Genomic DNA, 23380 nt, shown 5'->3' with positions numbered 1-23380 from the left:
TGGAGAAGGTGAGCGATGTCATTATGGAGGCAGAGGAAACTATGGTCTCATATGATATTACATCTATATTCACTTGCGTTCCAGTTACGGAAGCAGTGGAGGTGGTCTGTAAGAGATTACAGGATGACCCCACACTCGGTTAAAGGACCACTCTCCGCACCGACCAAGTGTGTCAGCTCTTGGAACTGTGTCTTCAATCCACATATTTCATATACAAAGACCAGTACTACAGGCAGAAACATGGGTGTGCCATGGGTTCCCTAGTTTCACCTATTGTGGCCAATCTGTATATGGAAGAAGTGGAAAAAAGGATGCTATCATCCTATCCTGGAACACCACTGAGCCATTGGTTCAGGTATGTGAATGACACCTGGGTGAAAATCAAATCTCAGGAGGTACCACAATTCACTGACCACATCAACTTAGTGGACAAACACATCCAGTTCACCAGGGAGGACATGAAACGTGACAGGCTAGCTTTCTTAGATTGTGAAATTTCCATATGCAATGGGGGACATTTGAAAGTTGATGTGCACCGTAAACCAACGCATACAGATCAGTATTTAGGGTTTGACTCTTACCATCTGCTAGAGCACAAAATAGGTGTCATCAGGACTCTTCAACACAGAGCAAACACCATACCCACAGATGCAGCGGCTAGGGAAGCAGAAGAACATCATATCAAAAAGACCCTAAACAAATGTGGTAATCCCAGCTGGACTTTTGTCAAAGCAGGGAAGACACATAAAGAAGCTCTAAGCAATCCAGGAGATGAGGATGAATGGTACTCATGGCCATTGATCAATGGACAATTTGCATATCATTGATCACATGGCCCATAGTTAGTGAATGGTGCTAGTTTTGGTCATTATGCAAAGGTACTGTTTATAAGGTTGGAGAAACCTGCAGTCAACTGAGACTGAGGAAGACACTTGGATGAGTGATGTAACGTATCTCCCTGGAAAAGAACTATGTCCAGATGAAATGAATCAAATTTTCTCAAAAAGCAGATTTTGCATTAAAAATATTAAACAATTGAATATATAGATTTGCAAGCTTCTCAGCAGAAATGTCAACAATTCACCAATGTACAATTAACTTACATTTTAGAGTTAACCAAATTATTTTATCAGTTATATTCATGTTTGAACTGGGAAATCTGATCATATGGCTGTGCTACATCATGGCTTCCTTTAAGACATATTGTTTGTTCAACTAGACACATTTGGGCAGAATTTAAACTACACATCAAATCATTTTAAACTCCTAAAGTAGAATAAATGCCTTCAAAGATGTGCTAAATCATGTGCTAAATGCAGCTCTGTTTATGAGCATTTTTAGTGAATTGGTGATAAAATATACACTAAACCATGCAGTGTTGGGGAACATCATTTGTAAGTGTAACTTAGTTGCATTACTCATTACTTATTTAAAAAAAAAAAAAGTAACTAAATTAAATTATGTAATGTAAATGTAATGCATTACAAACAGCACCTTACTTTTACTTCTTTTGTATGAAGAACTGCACATATCACTCACTGATCAGGTTTTGTTATTAAATCCAGTGCTTGGAGTTTGATGGTGAATGTAGTGTTTAAGCTTTATTTCATTTTTTCCCTCGCCACTCTAACAGTAAAAGGTTGTGTAAGAGCACATCCCATTATAATCTTCAAGTGGAACAACATCTAAACCCACCATGTCCTATGATGTAATATACATATAACATCAAGATCAATGCTTCAAGAAGGAACTCCCGTCACTCCACCTTCTGATCCAATGTATGTACATGGTCATAGAACCCCAAGGGGACCAAGCCCCTACTCCTTTAAGAAAAATTAAAATGCATAACAAGGAGTCCCAAGAACCAAGAAACCTACATAAAACCAAATTACTAGCACTTATTTGTTCCCACTTCAGGCCCAGATGAAATGAACCTCCTTAAACGTATTTATAAATACACAAGTCCCTCATGTTCTGTGACGTGAATAACATCCATTCCCTTTTCTCTATTCCCAATCTTTGAGCCCCTGAAGATTTGCGGTATGAACGCTGGCCGCTGTGCCACCAGATCACACTGTTTCAACATATCTATAGAAAATAGATGGCTGAAAATAAAGATACTTTTATTAAGTTTCTGTTACTGGTTGGCACACAGCACAGACTTCTGCTTGGCTGTGTGGTTCAGCAGTGCAGATGTCCATAATGTCCACCACATCTTGAATTACACCCAGTGGTGCTGTGATAATGCACAAACCAGCGTGTTTCTTCGTGCTGGTCCCAAGCCCAGATAAATGGGGAGGGTTACGTCAGGAAGGGCATCTGGTGTAAAATTTTGCCAAATCAATATGCGGAACAACAATACAAATTTCCATACTGGATCGGTCGAGCCCCGGGTTAACAACAACCGCCACTAGTATAGTTAGCCAACAGGGTGCTGGCGGAAATTGGGCTACTGCTGGCCGAAGAAGGAGAAGAAGAGGGGGGGAGACATGTCTGGAGGTAGGAGGAGAGGAGGAAATTAAAAGAGAGGGGAACTGAGGGTATGAACTTTGAATGTTGGGAGTATGACTGGTAAGGGGAGAGAGTTAGCAGATATGATGGAGAGAAGGAAGACTGATATGTTGTGCGTGCAAGAGACTAAATGGAAGGGGAGTGGATTGGAGGTGGATTCAAATTGTTCTATCACGGTGTGGATGGGAGGAAAAATGGGGTAGGAGTTATTCTGAAGGAACAGTATGTCAAGAGTGTTTTGGAGGTTGTAATAAATGGAGCAGGAGACAGCAAAGAGGTTTGGGGTTCTCCGGCCCCGTATATTGTCTGGATTCCACTGCAGACAAAAACAATAACAAAACAGGTCAAAATCATAAACAGAAGCGTTCATAAGCGTGACGCCGAACCGTGGCGTCCGCGGCCATTTTATAGGGGAGGAGCCGGAAGTGGAAGAATGCTGGGAAGGACCGTGAGGGAGGACGGGAAGGATGACGTCAGGGCAAGATGGCGGAGGAAGGGCGGAAGTGCCGTACTGCGGTCAGCCGTCAGCTATGGCGGAGGGAGGTCTTTTTTCCTATGAGGAAGCAGAGGGAGAAAGTTAGTACCCCGCCATTCCCTGCCGGCGAACACGTTCCCAGGTGCGCTCGAATCCGTCCGCGGCCTCCTACTCGCGCGTGCGTGACAGGTGAAAAGAGTGTCAGGCAGAGTAATGATTGTGAAGCTGGAAATTGTAGGTGTGGTGATGAATGTTGTTAGTGCGTAGATTTTTAGAGTGAGTTGGATGAAGTGATGAACAGTGTGCCCAAGGGACAGAAAGTGGTGATTGGAGCAGATTTCAATGGGCATGTTGGTGAAGGGAACAGTGGAGACGAGGAGGTGATGGGTAGGTATGGTATCAAGGAGAGGAATGAAGGTCAGAGGATAGTGGATTTTGCCAAAAGGATGGACATGGCTGTGGTGAATATGTATTTTAAGAAGAGGGAGGAACATAGGGTGACATATAAGAGTGGAGCAAGATGCACACAGGTAGATTAATCCTATGCAGAAGTGTTGATCTGAAGGAGATTGAAGACTGCAAAGTGGTGGCAGAGGACAGTGTAGTTAAGCAGCATAGGATGGTGGTCTGTAGGATGACATTGGAGATCAAGAAGAGGAAGAGAGTGATGGCTGAGCCAAGGATCAAATGGTGGAAGTTGAAAAAGAAAGACTGTAAAGTTGAGTTTAGGGAGGAGGTGAAATGGGCATTAGGTGGCAGTGAAGAGTTACCAGACAGCTGGGAAACTACAGCTGATGTAGTGAGGGTGACAGCAAAAAGGGGGCTTGGAGTGATATCTGGAAGGAGGAAAAGGAAACCTAGTGGTGGAATGAGAAAATACAGGAGAGTATATAGAGGAAGAGGATGGCAAAGAAGAAGTGGGATAGTCAGAGAGATGCAGAAAGTAGACAAGATTACAAGGAGATAAGGCACAAGGTGAAGAGAGGTGGTGAAGGCTAAAGAAAAGGCATATGATGAGTTGTATGAGAGGTTGGACACTAAGGACGGAGAAAAGGACCTGTACTGATTGGCTAGACAGAGAAACTGAGCTGGGAAAGATGTGCAGCAGGTTAGGGTGATAAAGGATAAAGATAGAAACATACTCACAAGTGAGGAGAGTGTGATCAGTAGATGGAAAAGAGTACTTTGAGAGGCTGATGAATGAAGAGAATGATAGAGAGAAGGGGTTGTATGATTAGGAGATATAATGTGGAGAGATGGCAGTGGAGTTTTTAACCAGATTGTTTAATGGAATCTTGGAAAGTGAGAGGATGCCTGAGGAGTGAAGATGTGTACTTATTGCTGATATTTAAGAATAAGGGGGATTTGGAGGACTGCAGTAACTACAGGGGAATAAAATTGATGAGCCACAGCATGAAGTTATGGGAAAGAGTATTGGAAGCTAGGTTAAGAAGTGAGGTGATGATTAGTGAGCAGCAGTATGGTTTCATGCCAAGAAGGAGCACCACAGATGCAATGTTTGCTCTGAGGATGTTGATAGAGAAGTTTAGAGAAGGCCAGAAGGAGTTGCATTGCATCTTTGTGGACCTGGAGAAAGCGTATGACAGGGTGCTTCGAGAGGAGTTGTGGTATTGAATGAGGATTTTGGGAGTGGCAGAGAAGTACGTAAGAGTTGCACAGGATATGTACGAGGGAAGTGGAGAGGTCTGTGGTAGGAGCGATGGATGCATTCAACGTGGAGGTGGGATTACATCAGGGATCAGCTCTGAGCCCTTTCTTGTTTGCAATGGTGATGGACAGGTTGACAGATGAGATTAGACAGGGGTCCCAATGGACTATGATGCTTGTGAATGACATTGTGATCTGTAGCGATAGTTGAGGAGACCCTGGAGAGGTGGAGATATGCTCTAAAGAGGAGAGGAATGAAGGTCAGTAGGAACAAGACAGAATACATGTGTGCAAATGAGAGGGAGGTCAGTGGAATGGTGAGGATGCAGGGAGTAGATTTGGCGAAGGTGGATGAGTTTAAATATTTGAGATCAACAGTACAGAGTAATGGGGATTGTGGAAGAGAGGTGAAAAAGAGAGTTCTGGCAGTGTTGAATGGGTGGAGAAGAGTGTCAGGAGTAATTTGTGAATGACAGGTGTCAGCAAGAGTGAAAGGGAAGGTCTACAGGACAGTAGTGAGACCAGCTATGTTATATGGGTTGAAGATGGTGGCACTGACCAGAAAGCAGGAGACAGCTGGAGGTAGCAGAGTTAAAGATGCCAAAATTTGCACTGAGTGTGACAAGGATGGATAGGATTAGAAATGAGTGCATTAGAGGGTCAGCTCAAGTTGGATGGTTGGGAGACAAAGTCAGAGAGGCGAGATTGTGTTGGTTTGGACATGTGTAGAGAAGAGATGCTGGGTATGTTGGGAGAAGGATGCTAAGGATAGAGCTGCCGGGGAAGAGGAAAAGAGGAAGGCCTAAGCGAAGGTTTATGGATGTGGTGAGAGAGGACATGCAGGTGATAGGTGTAACAGAACAAGATGCAGAGGACAGAAAGATATGGAAGAAGATGATCCGCTGTGGCAACCCCTAAAGGGAGCAGCCGAAAGAAGAAGAAGAAGGTTCTGTGATAATACCTGCCTTACTGTGACTATAAACTGGGCGGATTAAATTTACCCCTCAGCCCATGCAGGAATAAATGCATACATATCACTTTTCTTTAGTTCTTTTACTTACCTTGGCAGTGACATTCATGTCTCTGGTGACTCTTCCCATGAAGTCAGTAGATGGATTGGGAGAGAATGGGGGGGTCATGAGTTCGCTGGAAAGGAGTGTTTGGTGCTCCCGATATCAATGTAAAAGGACGAAGATCCAAGTCTTTCGAGTCCTAGTGCTTCCTGTCTTGCTATATGGTTGCGAGACATGGACGCTAACCAGTGACCTGAGACGAAGAATGGACTCCTTTGGTACTGTGTCTTTCTGGAAAATCCTTGGGTACTGCTGGTTTGACTTTGTGTCAAATGAGTGGTTGCTGATGGAGTCCTGAATGAGGCACATTACCTGCATTGTGAGGGAGTGTCAGTTACAGCACTATGGCCATGTGGCGCTTTTTCCCAAGGCTGATTCGGCTCGTAAGATCCTCATTGTTGGGGACCCGAGTGCCTGGACCAAGCCAAGGGGTCGCCCATGTAACACCTGGCTGCGGCAGATAGAAGGTCATTTCCGGAGGGTGGGACTGGACCGCGTGTCTGCCTGGGGGGTTGCAAACCAGGATCCCAAGTTGTTTCATTGTGTAGTGGGTGCGGCAATGCACTGCATCAGTGTATGTTCCCAAACTTGACTTGACTTGACTTAGTTCTTTTCATTTGAATGCTTGCTACACAGGGGCCTTTTTCAAAGTATGCTTCTGAGATATCCTTTTTTCCCTTCAGTAAAATAAGTATTATGGTACATTACTTGTTACTTTAAAAAGTATTCAGACCATGTAGCGTGCATTAATTTCAATGCATTACCATCAGCACTGAAACAATGTAATACTATGCTGAACTATAAAAGCAGCACATGCACAATGCAATACCACATACAAAATTAGAATTTTATTTGAAAACTTTACTGCTGTAACCCACCAGTAATGGTAGCAGTAAAAAGGCAGTCAGACGAAATCATACAGAGGGTATGTACAAAATTAAACAAGACATGTTTTCAATCAATGTGGTTTACCGCAAATGTTTCAGAGCATCTTTTATCTAGAGCCAGAATACCAGATACAATCTAGAGGCAATGTCACCAGCCATATAATAAATTTGAAAAATAAGATGCAAGAGCTGTAAATCCAGCTAGCCACAGTCAGAAAACTTGCACTCATTGACTTTTGGTTCATTGTAACAATTGAGTGTTACAGCACCAATAACAGATGAAATTAGTGATACTACAAATATAAGGTTTTCTAACCAGACATATGGCTGGCAGACTTGCCAAGAGTCTAATTGCTACAATGGGGACTTGTGGAAAAAGTGATGATGTTGGGACATAACACATTAAACACTGAGGATGATATGCTTCTATTAATAAATAATAATGCATAGATTGCTTTTCACTATTATATTGACAGCATTTTGTGACATGTTTTCATTTACATGTTTAACACATAAACTACTTCTGGGCAAATTAAATTTGCATTATTTTCTGTGTTATTAATCACAGGGTCTCTTTGCAATCATTCAGGGTTATTAAGTAATTTTATTAAACATGCAAGGTGATCAAAATTTAAATTCCTACTTCAAATCAACAAGAACTTTTAAATTATAAATTCTAAGAATTCCATTTAGAGTTCAGTTTAAAAACAATTATTTTGAAACACATTAACTTAGCCTCCTTAGTGTTAACCTCAGTTGTCTCTTGGGCTCAGAATTCTACTTAAAAACAGTTAACCCCAAATATTCCTTGGGTACAGTATGATTTGATGTACAGGATTTAGCTTAGGAGAATATTCATAACACAGATCAAATTTCAGCGGGTCAGTAAATACTTTTGTTAAAATAATTACCTTCCCTGTGATTAAACACCTTCTCGATAAGTTTCAGCCAACAATTCAGGATCTTTACGTGAACAGGAAAAATGAAAGCTGTTACAGAACATAAGCAGAATAATTGGGCAAAACACTGTCTCCAAACTTACCATGCCATCAATGACCTCTTGCAGTCCCAACATACAGAAGTCATACACATATGCAAGGTGTTCAACAGGCTCTCTAGTGGTGTCTAAAACCTGTTAAAACTGATAAGAAGCTTATCAAATGTATATTTCAAAACAATGTCCTACTTTTATTATTGATTAGTTATAGTGTTCACCCAGTACATTTGTGTGAGATATGGCTATTGTCCCCAACATGATTTATTTGCCTATATGGTTTGAAGACTTATCAAAGGAGACTTAACTGGTGAATCAACAGGGGCCTCATGCATAACACTGTGCATAGAACTTACACTATAACATGATGTAAGCACAAAAGCCGAAATGTGCTTATGCACAGAAAAATCCAGATGCATAAATCTGCGCATTCGCCAACTTCTGCGTTCTTCCGCTACATAAATCCCGGTCAGTGTGAAAAGTAACGCTCGTGCATGCGCCTGCTGTCCTGCCCCAACTCCTCCCAGAATTACGCCTCTTCGAATATGCAAATCAATATAAATAGCCCTTAAGCTCAGTGTTCTGTGAAAAGACAATGGGAATAGCAAGAGAGAAAATGGAAGAATTTCAGCGAATACTAAGTGGAGGCAAGGAAAAATGTACTATTTGTTCGTTTAAACAGTGGTATAAACAACAAAAGGAAGCTGATCGACTGACATAGCGTGCCGGAGAAACTTGAAAGCTCAAGTTCACAAAGTCACACAGTGCCCGAAATAAAAAAGAAGTTGTCAGATATCAAAGTCACCGTGAAAAGGCGGGTCGTAGCCCAGTATCTGAGTGTTGTATGAAAGCTTATTAGGGTACAGAGAAAAAAAAAGGAACACAGTGAGGAAAAAGCACAAAATGTCAACTTCAATCTTGAATTTCCACTTTAATCACGTAGTTTATTTTGTCATTAAAGTAGAACATCTTAAACTTCATCTTAAAATTGTTTAATTAACCAGTTTCTCAAATCACATCGTAATTAAAGTAGCACATTAAATGCTTTGTTTTGTATGTGTTCTTCTATGTGCTCTATGTGTGTGAATCACTACATGCTTCTTAAACCGGCTTTCTCTTCCTCCGACAGGACACAGAATCCATTACATTCGTGATATTACAGCTCTCTGAATAACTAAAATACTGAGATGTATACGTGATATCATTTTCATGATGATAGGAGTTAAAGCATGTTATTAAACATGGGAGCACGGTGGCACAGTGATTGTGCGTGACCTTCGATGCAATACTTTATTGCAGCAGTACTCGGGAGGCGGCTCTAGGCTTGTGGCGGCCATGGGCGCAGAGAGAATCGTTGGCCCCTTCGCCTGCCAATGTCAGTATGGTATCTTCTGCATGGTGGATGGCCACATCCATTGCGGACACTCTATAGCCACCTTGTGCTCATGACACAAGTGTTTAACTTTTGCCAAAATTTTCCGCTGCGTGTTTAACTGTGTCATTATTTTCTCTGTTTTATATTCAATATATATAGGCGTGGCGGCCCCTGGGATTTGGCGGCCCTGTGCAGGTGCACAGTTTGCACATGCCCAAATCCGCCCCTGCATTACTGTGTCTTTCAAACGTACTAACCTCCAATTCCTGTCCTTCCTTTTCTTTCTCCAAGTAACCGATCGCCACACAATCAACTCTGTAATAGACATTAAGCCATCTATAAACGTATACTGCCGATTCTTCAAAACTTTTAAGGAACATTGAAATATCTTCATAGTACATGTTTAATTATTCTATCCTTCACGCCAGTCCCAGTGAAGCATACACTGCGAGGCAGGAACAATCTGTGAGTGGAGCGCTAGATCCTTGCTAGCGTAGCAACACTGTGTCCTTTAATTATTAACAATATGGATTATTTAAATGAAGTTAAAGTTTTATCTGTATAATATAATCAACATATTTTGCTGCATTTCATCTTAAAAATGATATCGTCATCATATGTAAATACGCGCTTTATAAAGTGGCTCAGGTTGTGCAATATTATAACTGTAGTGTAAGTTTACAGTGAGGTGATTGTACTTATACAGTAAGTACAAACAGTTCTACAAGGAGCAGTTGATGGACTGATTGAGTGCGTTTAGAGCTCTTGGGATGAAACTCTTTCTGAACCGCGAAATACGTACAGGTAAGGTCTGAAGCGTTTGCTATGTAAAAAGCAGTTTAAATAGGAAACATGACTGAGGCAGTATGTGCTTGATGCTGTATACCAATAATTTTTTTTCCGATCAGCTGCTCCGAGTGGTGCAGTGAGAGTAATGTGGAAAAAGATGATCTGCTATGGCAACCCCTAACTGGAGCAGCTGAACGAAGAAGGTGCAGTGAGAGTAACAATGTTAAAGCAGTTATGGTATTTGGAATAGTTTGACCATTCTGTGGACCGTTATATTGTTACTGGTTAATTACAATCAGATGCATTAAACTAATAAACAATATGTGGTTAATTTCAGTGTATTTATAAAGCCACGTCAGGGCCGTGGATCTGAAAAAGAAAGATAAACCACACAGGAACAGTAGCACTGCTTTGACGCTGGGTGCCACCAGTCTGCAAAACCGAGCAGAGAACTTGCGTACGACAGGGTATGAGGTACCATGGAAATGTGCGTGGCTTTATGCCAAGTTTAGGTTTTATACATCGCGATTTGAACGTGGAAACATTCTTACGCAACATTTCCGTGCGTACGCCCCGTTTATACATTAGGCCCCAGTTGTTTCCTGGTTTGCTGCCTCAGGGTGCTTATTTCATGTCCTACAAAGATGTACTACAGCAGGGGTCCTCCATCACAGTCCTGGTGGGCCGCATTGGCTGCAGGCTTTTGCTCTAACCCATTGGCCTAATAAGAAGCAGTTATTGCTCAAGTAACACTTCTTCACTTTAGTTGTCTCACTCGTTAAGATTTTGAACCCTTATTGTTTATTTTAGTCTTGAACAGCTGTGTTCTTGGTTTTTAATTACTCCTAATTAGCAATAACATGCAAAGGACTGAGAATTACTCATCCATTTTAGCCTTCAAGTCATTTGGATGATATCCTTAGAAAGGGAAAGAAAATTTAGGATATGAGAATGACCTGACGTAGCAGAGTTAAATCATTTACGGGCCATGAAATTAAATTATTGGCAAGAATTACCAGGTAATTAAGCAACCGGGTTAGAACAAAAACCTGCGGCCCTCCAGGACTGTGATTAAGGACCCCTATACTACAGTGTACTATGGTGCACATAATGCAATTGCATGAACACACTCAAGTTTCCTCATGAAATGTCAATATCCATTACCCATAACCATCCAGCCATTTATGTCTTCATGCAATACAGTATGTGCTCCAGCCAATTTATGATACTTCTCTTTGGATTTTGTGTTCATATTATAACGTTGCAAAATATTTCTTTGTAAAAAATAGATACAGACAGTGTTTGCATGTTCAGTAAATAGTTGTTCTTTCTCATTCTGGAGAATGTCTGCTCAGCACATTGGCTGTTTATTCTTCAGAGGCACATCCCTTTCATCCTGGCTATTTTGCTGCTGGAAAATATCATTCAAGCAGTAGTGCTCAAATAAACCACTTACCTGGTAGCAGTCTTTGTTTTTAAGATACTTTTTGCTTCAACCATGGTCAATTTAATCCTGAGCCTCCCTTCTGAAGCAAGTTTGAGTTTTTCTGGTATGTGGTAGAGTAGTCTTACCTCAAGAACAGGAAGTGGCAGATTTTCTGGGCATCACTTGTCCCCTTATGTAATTTATATATTGTGATGTTATGAAAATGTTTTCAGGATAGCAGCATGTCCAAAAAGTCACTGGGATCCTCTGCTCTGAGGTTCAACTCAAGTTAATAAATTACTCCACATTGAAAACTGATCACGGCCTGTGACGATGCGGGTTGTCGGCACTCTTCCTTGTTGCGTCTGGGAGTTTTTTCAGTTTGGAACCATGGATAGTCATGAACAGAGATGAATTGGGTAAATGAGGACATACACATCCAGCAAGGGGTTGGTGCAAAAAGTGTCAGTGCTTTTATTAAAATTAATCTAGATCAAGTTGGAAATAGTGCTGTGATTGAAACCAATAAATAAATAATCCACAAAACAAGTGCTAAAGTGGAGGTTAAAAAGTCTAACAAATAATCCATAAATAATACATAAAATCAAGGTTAAAATCACATGCAGGAGGCTGTATCTTAAAAGCGCATCAGCCCCAATGCTTTCTTCTAAAACACGACGTCTCCTCTGCTTACCCTATACAGGATCCTACAGCCAGAGGAGAAATTCTTTTAACAGCTACAGTCAACCCTAAACACCTGACTCCGGTGTCCTTTGGCATCTGTGGGAGACACCACGTTATGGTCTGCTCCTACAGTACTGCTTGGTATTGTCCCTTCCTCAGTCTCTTCTCCCTGATGCTCGCTCAAGACCACATGCCTCCATTCCTCTTCAGCATGGGCTGTCCAAACCCTTTCTTTCTCTCTGTCTTTCTGTCTTTCTTTCTGTCTTCTTTCTTTCTCTTTTTCTTTCTTCACATTTTTTTTGGTTTGATTGGGAGCAGATGTGAACCTTCACCCACTTCGAGTTGTGAAAGAGACACCTGACTGATCCACTCGCATTTGCACATAAGTGCATGATCAGCGTAGCACTGCAGTCAACCACAGAGCAGCACTGTCATGCATACACCTGCACCCATTCTGAGCCTGCATGGTCTTGGGATGCAAATCTTTATTTTTAAACGTGCACAGTGCCACAGACCACTTATTTCACAGCACAACCACCTGTAAAAGTCTTATTAGCGACATTAAATGTAAAAAGAAAATAAGTCATCCTCATTAACGAGCTTTCAGAAATATTGGCAGTCTTTGAAGCAGATGTAAAGAAGTACTGCAAAACATATAGAAAACAGATAGAAAATATACCTTTGCTATGTTAAATTGTCTTATACTAAAAAAGGACCATTTGAACCACTTACCAGAGGCCCCCAAAACTTTTCTGAAAACTTTGCTGTAGGTTGTTACAACTTACAAATTTGTCTCAGAGGTGTAGGATAAGGTCCATCTTGGAAATTCTTCCTTCAATGCCCCACAGAGTGCCCTAATTTCAGGCAATCTTAACAAAAAAGGTATGGCGGATGGAGCTACTCTAGCTTTATTTAAGATCTTTACAACTAAAGCAAAAGATATCTGTATTTACCTTCAGTCTGAAATTTAATCACAAAGTCACACCACCGTCACCAGTTTGTTCAAGTCGACCTATTCATCTGGCACATGCATTTTCTCAAGCTTTAGTAAAATGTTGGACTGGTGTTTCCATGGTCCAATCCATGGAGACTAGTTGTGGTAGGTCAGTTGAACAATGAAAGGATATTTGCACCCACCTGCAGGCAAAATTGTAAGAGCCATTATTTAGTTAGTAAGGATATACTGTATTAAATTGATTGAAGTATTTTCTTAGTTATGTTAAAATGTATGCCTACATATATTAGAACATAGACAATCATCCATCCATCCATCCATCCATCCATCCATCCTCTTCCACTTATCCAAGGTCGGGTCGCGGGGGCCTCTCTCCGGCCACTTCTTCTAGCTCTTCCGGAGGAATCCCAAGGTGTTCCCAGTCCATTCGGGAGACATAGTCCCTCCAGCGTATCCTGGGTCTTCCCCGGGGCCTCCTCCTGGTTGGACGTGCCTGGAACACCTCGCCAGGGAGGCCTCCAGAAGGCATCCTGATCAGATGCCCGAGCCACCTCATCTGACTCCTCTCGATGCGGAAGAGCAGCGGCTCTACTCTGAGCTCTTCCCGGATGACTGAGCTTCTCACCCAATCTTTAAGGGAAAGCCTAGACACCCTGCGGAGGAAACTCATTTCAGCCGCTTGTATTTGCGATCTCGTTCTTTCGGTCGCTACCCATAGCTCATGACCATAGGTGAAGGTAGGAACGTAGATCGACTGGTAAATTGAGAGCTTTGCCTTACGGCTCAGCTCCTTTTTCACCACAACAGACCGATGCAGAGCCCGCATCACTGCGGACGCCGCACCAATCCGCCTGTCGATCTCATGCTCCATTCTTCCCTCACTCGTGAACAAGACCCCGAGATACTTGAACTCCTCCACTTGGGGCAGGATCTTGCCCCCAACCCTGAGAGGGCACTCCACCCTTTTCTGGCTAAGTACCATAGTCTTGGATTCGGAGGTGCTGATTCCCATCCCAGCCACTTCATACTCAGCTGTGAACTGATTCAGAGAGAGCTGAAGATCACGGCCTGATGAAGCAAACAGGACAACATCATCTGCAAAAAGCAGTGGCCCAATCCTGAGTCCACCAAACCGGACCTCCTCAACACCCTGGCTGCACCTAGAAATTCTGTCCATAAAAGTTATGAACAGAATCGGTGACAAAGGGCAGCTCTGGTGGAGTCTAGCTCTCACTGGAAACGGGTTTGACTTACTGCCAGCAATGCGGACCAAGCTCTGACATAGGCGTTACTTTTCACAGGTTGTACAGGGACCGAACAGCCCTTATAAGGGGGTCTGGTACCCCATACTCCCGGAGCACCCCCTACATAATTCCCCGAGGGACACGGTTGAACGCCTTTTCCAAGTCCACAAAACACATGCAGACTGGTTGGGCAAACTCCCATGCACCCTCCAGGATCCTCCAGGTAGAGCTGGTCCACTGTTCCGTGACCAGGACAAAGACCACACTGTTCCTCCTGAATCCGAGGTATGACTATTCAACGGACCTTCCTCTCCAGAACCCCCGAATAGACTTTTCCAGGGAGGCTGAGGAGTGTGATCTCTCTGTAGTTGGAACACACCCTCCTGTTCCTTCTTGAAGAGGGGGACCACCACCCCGGTCTGCCAATCCAGAGGCACTGTCCCCAATGTACATGCGATGTTGCAGAGATGTGTCAACCAAGAGAGTCCTATAACATCCAGAGCCTTAAGGAACTCTGGGCGTATCTCATCCAACCCCCGGGGCCCTGCCACCAAGGAGTTTTTTGACCACCTCGGTGACCTCAGTCCCAGAGATGGGGGAGCCCACCACCGAGTCCCCAGGCTCTGCTTCCTCATTGGAAGGCATGTTAGTGGGATTGAGGAGGTCTTCGAAGTACTCCCCCCCCGACCCACAATGTCCCGAGTCGAGGTCAGCTGCACACCATCCCCACCATATACAGTGTTGACACTGCACTGCTTCCCCCTCCTGAGACACCGGACGGTGGACCAGAATCTCCTCAAAGTCGTCCGAAAGTCATTTTCCATGGCCTCTCCAAACTCCTCCCATGCCTGAGTTTTTGCCTCAGCAACCACTCAAGCTGCATTCCTCTTGGCCTGCTGGTACCTATTAGCTGCCTCTAGGACTCCTTCTTCAGCTTGATGGCATCCCTCATCACCGGTGTCCACCAACGGGTTCGGGGATTGCCGCCACAACAGGCACCAACCACCTTACGGCCACAGCTCCAGTCAGCCGCCTCAACAATAGAGGCACAGAACATAGCCCATTCGGACTCGATGTTCCCCACCTCCCTCGGGACGTGATCGAAGTTCTGCTGGAGGTGTGAGTTGAAGCTACTTCTGACAGGAGGCTCTGCCAAATGTTCCCAGCAGACCCTCACAACACGTTTGGGCCTACCAGGCCTGACTGGCATCCTCCCCCACCATCAAAGCCTACTCACCATCAGGTGATGATCAGTTGACAGCTCTGCCCCTCTGTTCACCTGAGTGTCCAAGAAATGTGGCCGCAAGTCTGACGACACAACCACAAAATCGATCATCAAACTGAGGCCTAGGGTGTCCTGGTGTCAAGTGCACATATGAAAACCCCTATGCTTGAACATGGTGTTCGTTATGGATAATCCATGATGAGCACAGAAGTCCAATAACGAAACACCACTCAGGTTCAGATCGGGGGGGCCATTCCTCCCAATCTTGCCCTTCCATGTCTCACTGTCATTGCCCTTGTGAGCATTGAAGTCTCCCAGCAGTACAAGGGAGTCTCCAGAAGGTATGCCCTCTAGCACCCTCTCCTGGGACTCCAAAAAGGGTGGGTACTCCAAACTGTTGTTCGGCGCATATGCACAAACAACAGTTAGGACCTGTCCCCCCACCCAAAGGCGGAGGGAGGCCACCCTCTCGTCCACCAGGGTAAACCCCAATGAACAGGCTCCAAGTCGGAGGGCAATAAGTATGCCCACACCTGCTCGCCTCCTCTCACCAGGGGCAACTCCAGAGTGGCAGAGAGTTCAGCCCCTCTCAAGGAGATTGGTTCCAGAATCCACGCTGTGCATCGAGGTGAGCCAGATTATATATAGCCGGAACCTCTCGACCTTGCGCACTAGCTCAGGCTCCTCCCCCTTCAGAGATGTGACCTTCCACGTCCCAAGAGCCAGCTTTTGTAGCCAAGGATCGGACCGCCAAGGTCCCTGCCTTCGGTCACCAACCAACTCAAACTGCACCCGACCACCAGGTTCTATGACCAGGTTCTATCATAACTCCCAAAAATATAATTGGAATATTCTAATTATTTCTTGTCTCTCTGACTACAGATTAGTCCCAGTTTATGATCTGCCTTGCATTTGGTAAGGCATGAGGGGAAACAGTTTCAAACCGTACCATATGTACTTACAGAATGTACTGAATGTATTAAGTGAAGCCTATGTAAGTTTTTCCAAACAGATATAACACAACTTTTAAGTATTAAATATAACTGAAGTTTAACAAGAAAAAGCAAAGATTGTAAAATAAACCTTTTTTCTCTTTTCACCTTTTATTCTGCATATGTAATAACTTTTTTGTGAGTTTTTGTGATTTGTTCCTGTTTATTTTTTCACTGAGATATTTGTTTTGTTTTACACATTTGAATCACGCTGCATCCTACCTTTGCCAATTCAGTAGCTGCTGGATTTTGGGAACCTGGAAAAGACGCAGCTACACTTTAACTTTGAAACTGTCTGTTTAAGCTTGACATCAAAAAACAGCAAAAACCTGAAAGATTCAACAGGTATCTTAAATGTTTGCATTCTTTGGCACATTAGTTGATCAGAGTTGAACTTTTGAAAAGACTGAAAGCGCTCTTTTGTGTGAATAATAAGCTAAGAGAAGTTAATTTAAATACCTTAAAAGGAGCATTCCTAGTGCATGATTGAAATTCTATTTCCACATGGAAGCCTGAGTGGTTATCCGAGGACTGTGACACAAAAGAAAGAGAAAAATCTCTATTTCAACAGTAAGACGCTCACAACTTCATTGCTGCCCAGGTTATTATCTGGACAGCTTTTAATGTTAACATTTTGGAACAACTTATGAATTCCCAATGAGAAATTGATGAAAATATACATATACAAAGTAACAATGCTTCTAGGAGCTATTTTGGAAAAATATGAACAGTTATCCAATGTGATTACGTACACAGGAAACCTTGAGAATGATAAATCTAGTTGTGAAAAAATAAATCAAACTATTGAAACAAAATGTTCTGCAGTGAAAATGTAATGTATACAGTTAAATGATTAATTATTTGCTTTGCAAAGTTATAAAGATGAACTAAGGAAGCAACATAAAGTTCACAATGCTAGAATCAAGACTTTAAATGTTCTTTTCTTCCGATACAGTAAATGAAAAAGTGGATCCTGTCTTGCCAACTCAGTAGCTTCTTGATTTTGGGACCCTGGAAAAGACACAGCTACACTAACTGTATAAATACTGCCATTTATAAACTCAGGTTTTAGTGTGAGCACCTTTACAACACAAAGCTAGTGATATCAAGCCCTGTTGAGCTGCAAACCTTTGCAACTATTTTAGAAAACAGGCAAAAACGTAGAGAAACCAACAAATGATCATCAAAGTTATGGATGATGTCTTTCTATTTTTAATACCTGTTTACAATACTACAACTGAAGCATGAATTTCTGCATGTTGATATTCCTTTAATTGCCCAAAAAGAGTATTTCACAGTAGCAACACCATTTCCTTGTGTTGAGTAAAGTATGTCATTATTGTTCAAAAACCAATAGACATTAAATGCTTACCGATCTGTAACAGTACCAAACAGTGTCAGAATTTTACCTGTTGAAATAATCGGTTTAGGAGAATCCACTTCTTGTTGCATTCTGCACACACTATTTCTGATGGAATCAAACATTTTAGAAAGGCTTGCAGATCCTTTGCATCTCTGTTACTTTCTACCAGTACTTTGGGGAGTTCTGCAGGTATTTTTGTGAAACATCAGATATCTCAATATACATTCCACCTCTTTATTACTATGTGAGCAAGTAAGTCCTTAGATGTTGTCAGGGGGGGTAACACATACATGGACTGTTTTCCTCTGTTCTTCTCCCCTCTTTAAGCAGTCTCTAATTTGCCTGAGACAGATGCCATTTAATTGTAGCTTTGTGTATGCAAGATTATTTGCCAGGATACATGAACTATGGAATGTATTCTTTTGTTGTCATATGCCTCAATGATTCTCTCAAGCCTGCTATAATAAGCCATCCTTAGTTCATATACAGTGTAACAGAAACAAGATGACGACAATGAATAGTTGGGGTACCAGTTTGGTAAACCCGTATAACTGAATGGCTAAGCAAAATGAAAACCCTGCAGTAATCGCAGAGACATCTTCTTTTTTTTTAGGATAGAACTGACAAAGATGGCAGAGCTTCCACTTTTCAGTCCTTCTGGCAGGAAGAGGCAGGTTCTGGTGGAGAGACACCAAAAGTGATGTCAGATGTGTTATAGCCGTCAATCATCCGGTCTGCAGAGCAAGGAAGAAAAAAGGCATTATGATGGTGCCAACCCCCTGGAACAGTGGTGGAGATGCAGTCACTAGAACCCTTTAGCTGTCCCGTATGTGCATGATAACAGGAATATACAGTACAATTTTGTCACTGAAGCATTCGGAGCACACACAACTGACAAGGGCACATAATCTGGATTTGCCTCCTGTTGCATCTTTAATAGAGCCTCCTTGTGCTGAACCCCAAAACAATGGTTTGCACATCTTTTGTAAGAGTTACTTTGCTGTTACTTACACGAGAACAAAAACACAATGATCGGATGTGCCTTCATTCAAAGAGTAGAATGACACCTATTTTGGCAAAGTCAGCATTTAAATTGCACTCATCAAGTTCATACTCAGACCTATGAATTTCAGACTAAATGTTTTTCATTACATGAGTAGGTGGACCGTAAAGTGACTTCTTAACAGCGAACACATCTCAGTTCGGATCCACACACTGACATCATTTCAGCCTAATCTGTGGTTTTGCAAGTTTCTGTTTTTCAGTTACAAATTTTAATATTCATATTTGACAGTGGCTGTACACTGGCTGGCAGGTACGATTGCAGACGGGCTGGAAAGTGGTGCTGGAATTTGGGGCTACAGGCAAGAATGCTGATGGGGCTGCAGGCTGACTGGCATGTAGGGCTCCCGTTTGGTTGGCTGGGGAGACTGCTGACACGTCTACAAAGATAATGAAACACTTTTTCTCTTATTAGTGTTGATGTACAATACAGGTAAAGGATGGTGTCTGCTTTTACAGAACTTTAGTCCTCATGGAAAAATTGTGAAATCTGCAACAGAGAAGAATATGAAGGAATTTGAGGGAGACTGTTGTTTAGCAATGCTGCTTTCTACAAGCAGTTAATGAAAAAGAAATTACACATTTTCCTTGTCTTATTAATAAGACAAGCTTTTTAGTTATTTTCTTTAAATTAAGTGTATGTTTCCTGCCACATACCCACCACTACTGAAAGGCTCTGGCTTTCCTGGATTTAGCAGGTTTGAGAATAATGTGACATGACAAAATGAGTGCCATTATTCTTTCACATCAACTATACATATCATTTCTTTTTCACAGATTAAATAAAATTAGGATTTGCACAAGGAAATTTTTTAATTCAAAATGTTAATACTTTTGAATGAAATCTTAATGATGACTTTACAGGTATTCTTATATTATAACAACTTTTAGTTATAACTAAATACATTAATACTGTATTTCATGTGCATGAAGTAGCACATTATACTGTACTTTATTTTTGTTGTTTTTTTGTTTGTTTACTTCTTTATACCTTGATGTTCAACAATTCTGTGATTCTGTATGTGATAAATCACCATGCTTGCCTTGACAGAAGTATAGTGGCATTAAAGGGCTGTGATGCTTTCCAAAATGAAACTAGGGATGTGGATGTTCATTGTTTGCAAAAATGCTGACATGATCCTATATGGAAAAAAAACAGAGATACACCGCACATCTGATATAACACATATTATTTAATATGTTCATTGGACAACTAAAATTATCATTTAAACTGCTGAAAGCCCTACTATAAACATCAGGATTCATCTTACAAAGACCCACCCAGAGCTAAATTTAGACAATGTACCAGTGTGAATGCGTTATGGACTATAATAGTATATTCCCTGTTGAATGTTGTTGCAGTAATGCTAAAATATGACAAAATGATTCAACAACTTACAATAAGACACTGGGATTAACTCAGTCAGTGGTTTCCTAAGTAGGTGTAATAGAAACATTTTGCTAATAAGGCTTTTAGTAAAAAAAAAAAAATCAATGAATCAGACAGATGTGTCAAAATACAAACTTTGTGGTGTGAAAGATTTCACATTATACAAAAGTACAAAAATGAGTTTTAGTTAAGGGTGCTCATTCAGCAATTTGACAAGAAATTGAAAACGTTCTTTTATGAAACCCAGGGCAGCCTTAATTGTTTTTTTTTGTTCTGCCAGTAGATCGAGAAGAGAGTACTCGATAGACAAGAAAAATAATAGCAAATATAACAGTGCTGATAGAACAACAAGGTGGCACAGTGGGTAGTGCTGCCACCTTGCAGTAAGGAGACCCAGGTTTCCTTCCCGGGTCCGGCCTGCATGGAGTTTACATGTTCTCTCTGTGTCTTCGTGGGTTTTCTCCGGGTGCTCCGGTTTCCTCCCACAGTCCAAAGACATGCAGGTTAGGTGGATTGGCGATGGTCCCTGGTGTGTGTGTGCGCTCAGCCTGGGGTTTGTTTCCTGCCTTGCACCCTGTGTTGGCTGGGATTGGCTCCAGCAGATCCCCGTGACCCTGTAGTTAGGATATAGCGGGTTGAATAATGGATGGATAATATAACATACTAATATGGTGTTGTCGTAAAACACATTAACATTAAACTAACAATTACAATTCCTTCCTGTTTCACACAACTGTATATTGCTTACAATTTAACCTTTCTAACCTACTCAGAGTTTTAATAGAAAAGTTCTAAATCTTGAAGCTTCTTTTCTTTGCTGGTCAAAAAACTTGAAAAGACCAAACTGGCCTGTTATAAAGACAGACTTAACCCAACTCAGGTTACCATATTACCCTTAGCCAAAAAAAGAAGACACACAAATATAAAAAGACAATGCCGGGGGATAGTGGTGTCATCACATGGAGAGAAATTTCAAGGTTAAGTGTGTGTGGGGGTCCAGTTTTTACTTCCATAATGTGGCACACCACCTCTGATTGACAGCATAAGAATAATACGGAAGGTAATAAGAAGGTGAATTGAAAAGAAGTAAACCTGGTTGGGAACGATGAAAAACCCGGACAAACTGACAGTCCTCCTGACATCAATGTAGGCTCCTAAAAAAGAGGACATTGCCAGGTAAACCTAGATGTATGGTAACACTTCCCTTGGTAAATCATTGATCTGTGAAACTGTGTTTATATGAAAAAACTGCTAATGTGATGAAAACTCTGTATATTGTTTTTATTTTTTTCCATAAACACCTTACATAGATTTTTGATAATTCAATTAACTTTGTTGTAAAAAGACAAAGCTCTGACAGTCAGTTGTGAAGGTACGTATTGTTAACAATACTATATTAAATAAATATCGATTTAATAAACCTGAAGGATTTGATTCAGATTTTTGGCAAAAAAAAAAGTTAGTCCTGTTTAAAGCTTAGATAATGCTGTCTCAGGTACTGTTAGGAAGGCCTTGTTATGAGAATGAAGATATACATATCAGTGAATAATTTTAAGATAATTTTTAATTCTGATTTCATATTTTACCCTAAAGAAATCATTAATGTGTTATTTTTTTAATTAACAAACAAATACAGATATTAACAGCACACAAATCCCTAACATGACAAATACAAAATAATTGCAGCTATATATTTAGATTTGCTTGTCTGATTTCAAACTAAAATGAGCAACACATGAACTGTGCATTAATCAAATTGAGCAAATTTACCAAATCGCAGACAGCAGTACCTGTAATCTAGCACAGTGGTTCTCAGCATTCATTCACTCCATGAGGCACCTTATGGCTGCCTCAATCAGTTAGTCAGTTAGTTACCTTTAATTGATCTCACTGTTTAATTGGCTGCTATTGTGCATTCTAAAAAGTGCAGTAATGTATTACACTTATAGGAATTAAATACCTAATTTTATTTTCTTCTGGATCTTGAAATGCTTACTTTTTTGTTTTTTATTTAACATTTTTGTGGAGTTTGCTTTCTTAAATGTATCTGAATATAGACAATTAATGTTAATCAGAGCAGACAACAGCACAAATGACTCTGAAAGGAGCAGCTACTTCAGTGTTATTACCCATTTGTGTGCTCATTAGAAAATAATTGTCTAAATATCTAGAACATTAAAAATAAAAAATGAAGGAAAAAGAATGAATTCTCACCATTTAACACATATATATATATTTTTATTTAGTACATTTATAGCATAAGCAGTTTGTAGTTTCTGCATGGTTGTAAAAAATATACTGCAAAAATGGGAAAATAATGGCTAGCTTAACTGAATCCACATAAGAGAAGAAGGGGATTAGGACAAAAACCTGCAGAGACAGGAGGCCCTGAGGCAGTTGAGGACCACTGGTCTAGCATGGGGCTTGAAAAATATATATTTTTGCATATAAGATGCAAAATATATATATTTTTGTATATAAGATGCAAAACAAAATGACCCCTGATATGTAGCTAAGAAGTTTCTCATGCTGCCATGTCATGCAGGCAATGCACAGCGCACATATAAAGAAGAAAAATCTTGATCAAGATACCAAAGCTTCTTTTGTTCCTCTTCCATTCTTATTCCATTTAGTGGCTGAAGAGTTTAACATAAGCTGGAAGCTGACTGGGATTTTGTGGCATTAGCAATGGCCTTCTGTCTATTTGGAATGTGCAATAGAAGTCTTTAATTCATTAAGACAAAACTTGGATGGATCGTCCATCCATCCATTATCCAACTTGCTATATCCTAACACAGGGTCACAGGGGTCTGCTGCAGCCAATCCCAGTCAACAAAGAATCACCAATGCACCTAACCTGCATGTCTTTAGACTGTGGGAGGAAACCCACACAGAGAACATGCAAACTCCACGCAGGGAGGACCCAGGAAGTGAACCCAGGTCACCTTATTGCAAGGCAGCAGCTCTACCACTGCGCCACCCTTGGATGGATCACACATTGTCAATTAATCCAAAGTTCACTAAGTGTAGTGGTGGCTCTGAGGCTAAGGATCTGTGCTTATATCTGGAAGGATGCTGGTTCAAGTCTTGTTACTGTCAGAAAGGGATTCTACCACGTTGGGCCCTTGAGCAATGCCCTTACCCAGAAAATTGCTCCAGGGTGCTGTAGAATGGCTAACCCTGTGCTATTACCTCCGAAGGTTGTCTGAAAAGACCATTTCTCCTTGGGAATTAATAAAGTGTATCAAAATAAACAGGATCCCTTTG

This window comes from Polypterus senegalus, chromosome 4, assembly GCF_016835505.1.
Source record: "Polypterus senegalus isolate Bchr_013 chromosome 4, ASM1683550v1, whole genome shotgun sequence".
Classification (NCBI taxonomy): domain Eukaryota; kingdom Metazoa; phylum Chordata; class Cladistia; order Polypteriformes; family Polypteridae; genus Polypterus; species Polypterus senegalus.
The sequence above is the reverse complement of the archived record's forward strand: the minus strand, read 5'-3'. Positions refer to the sequence as shown.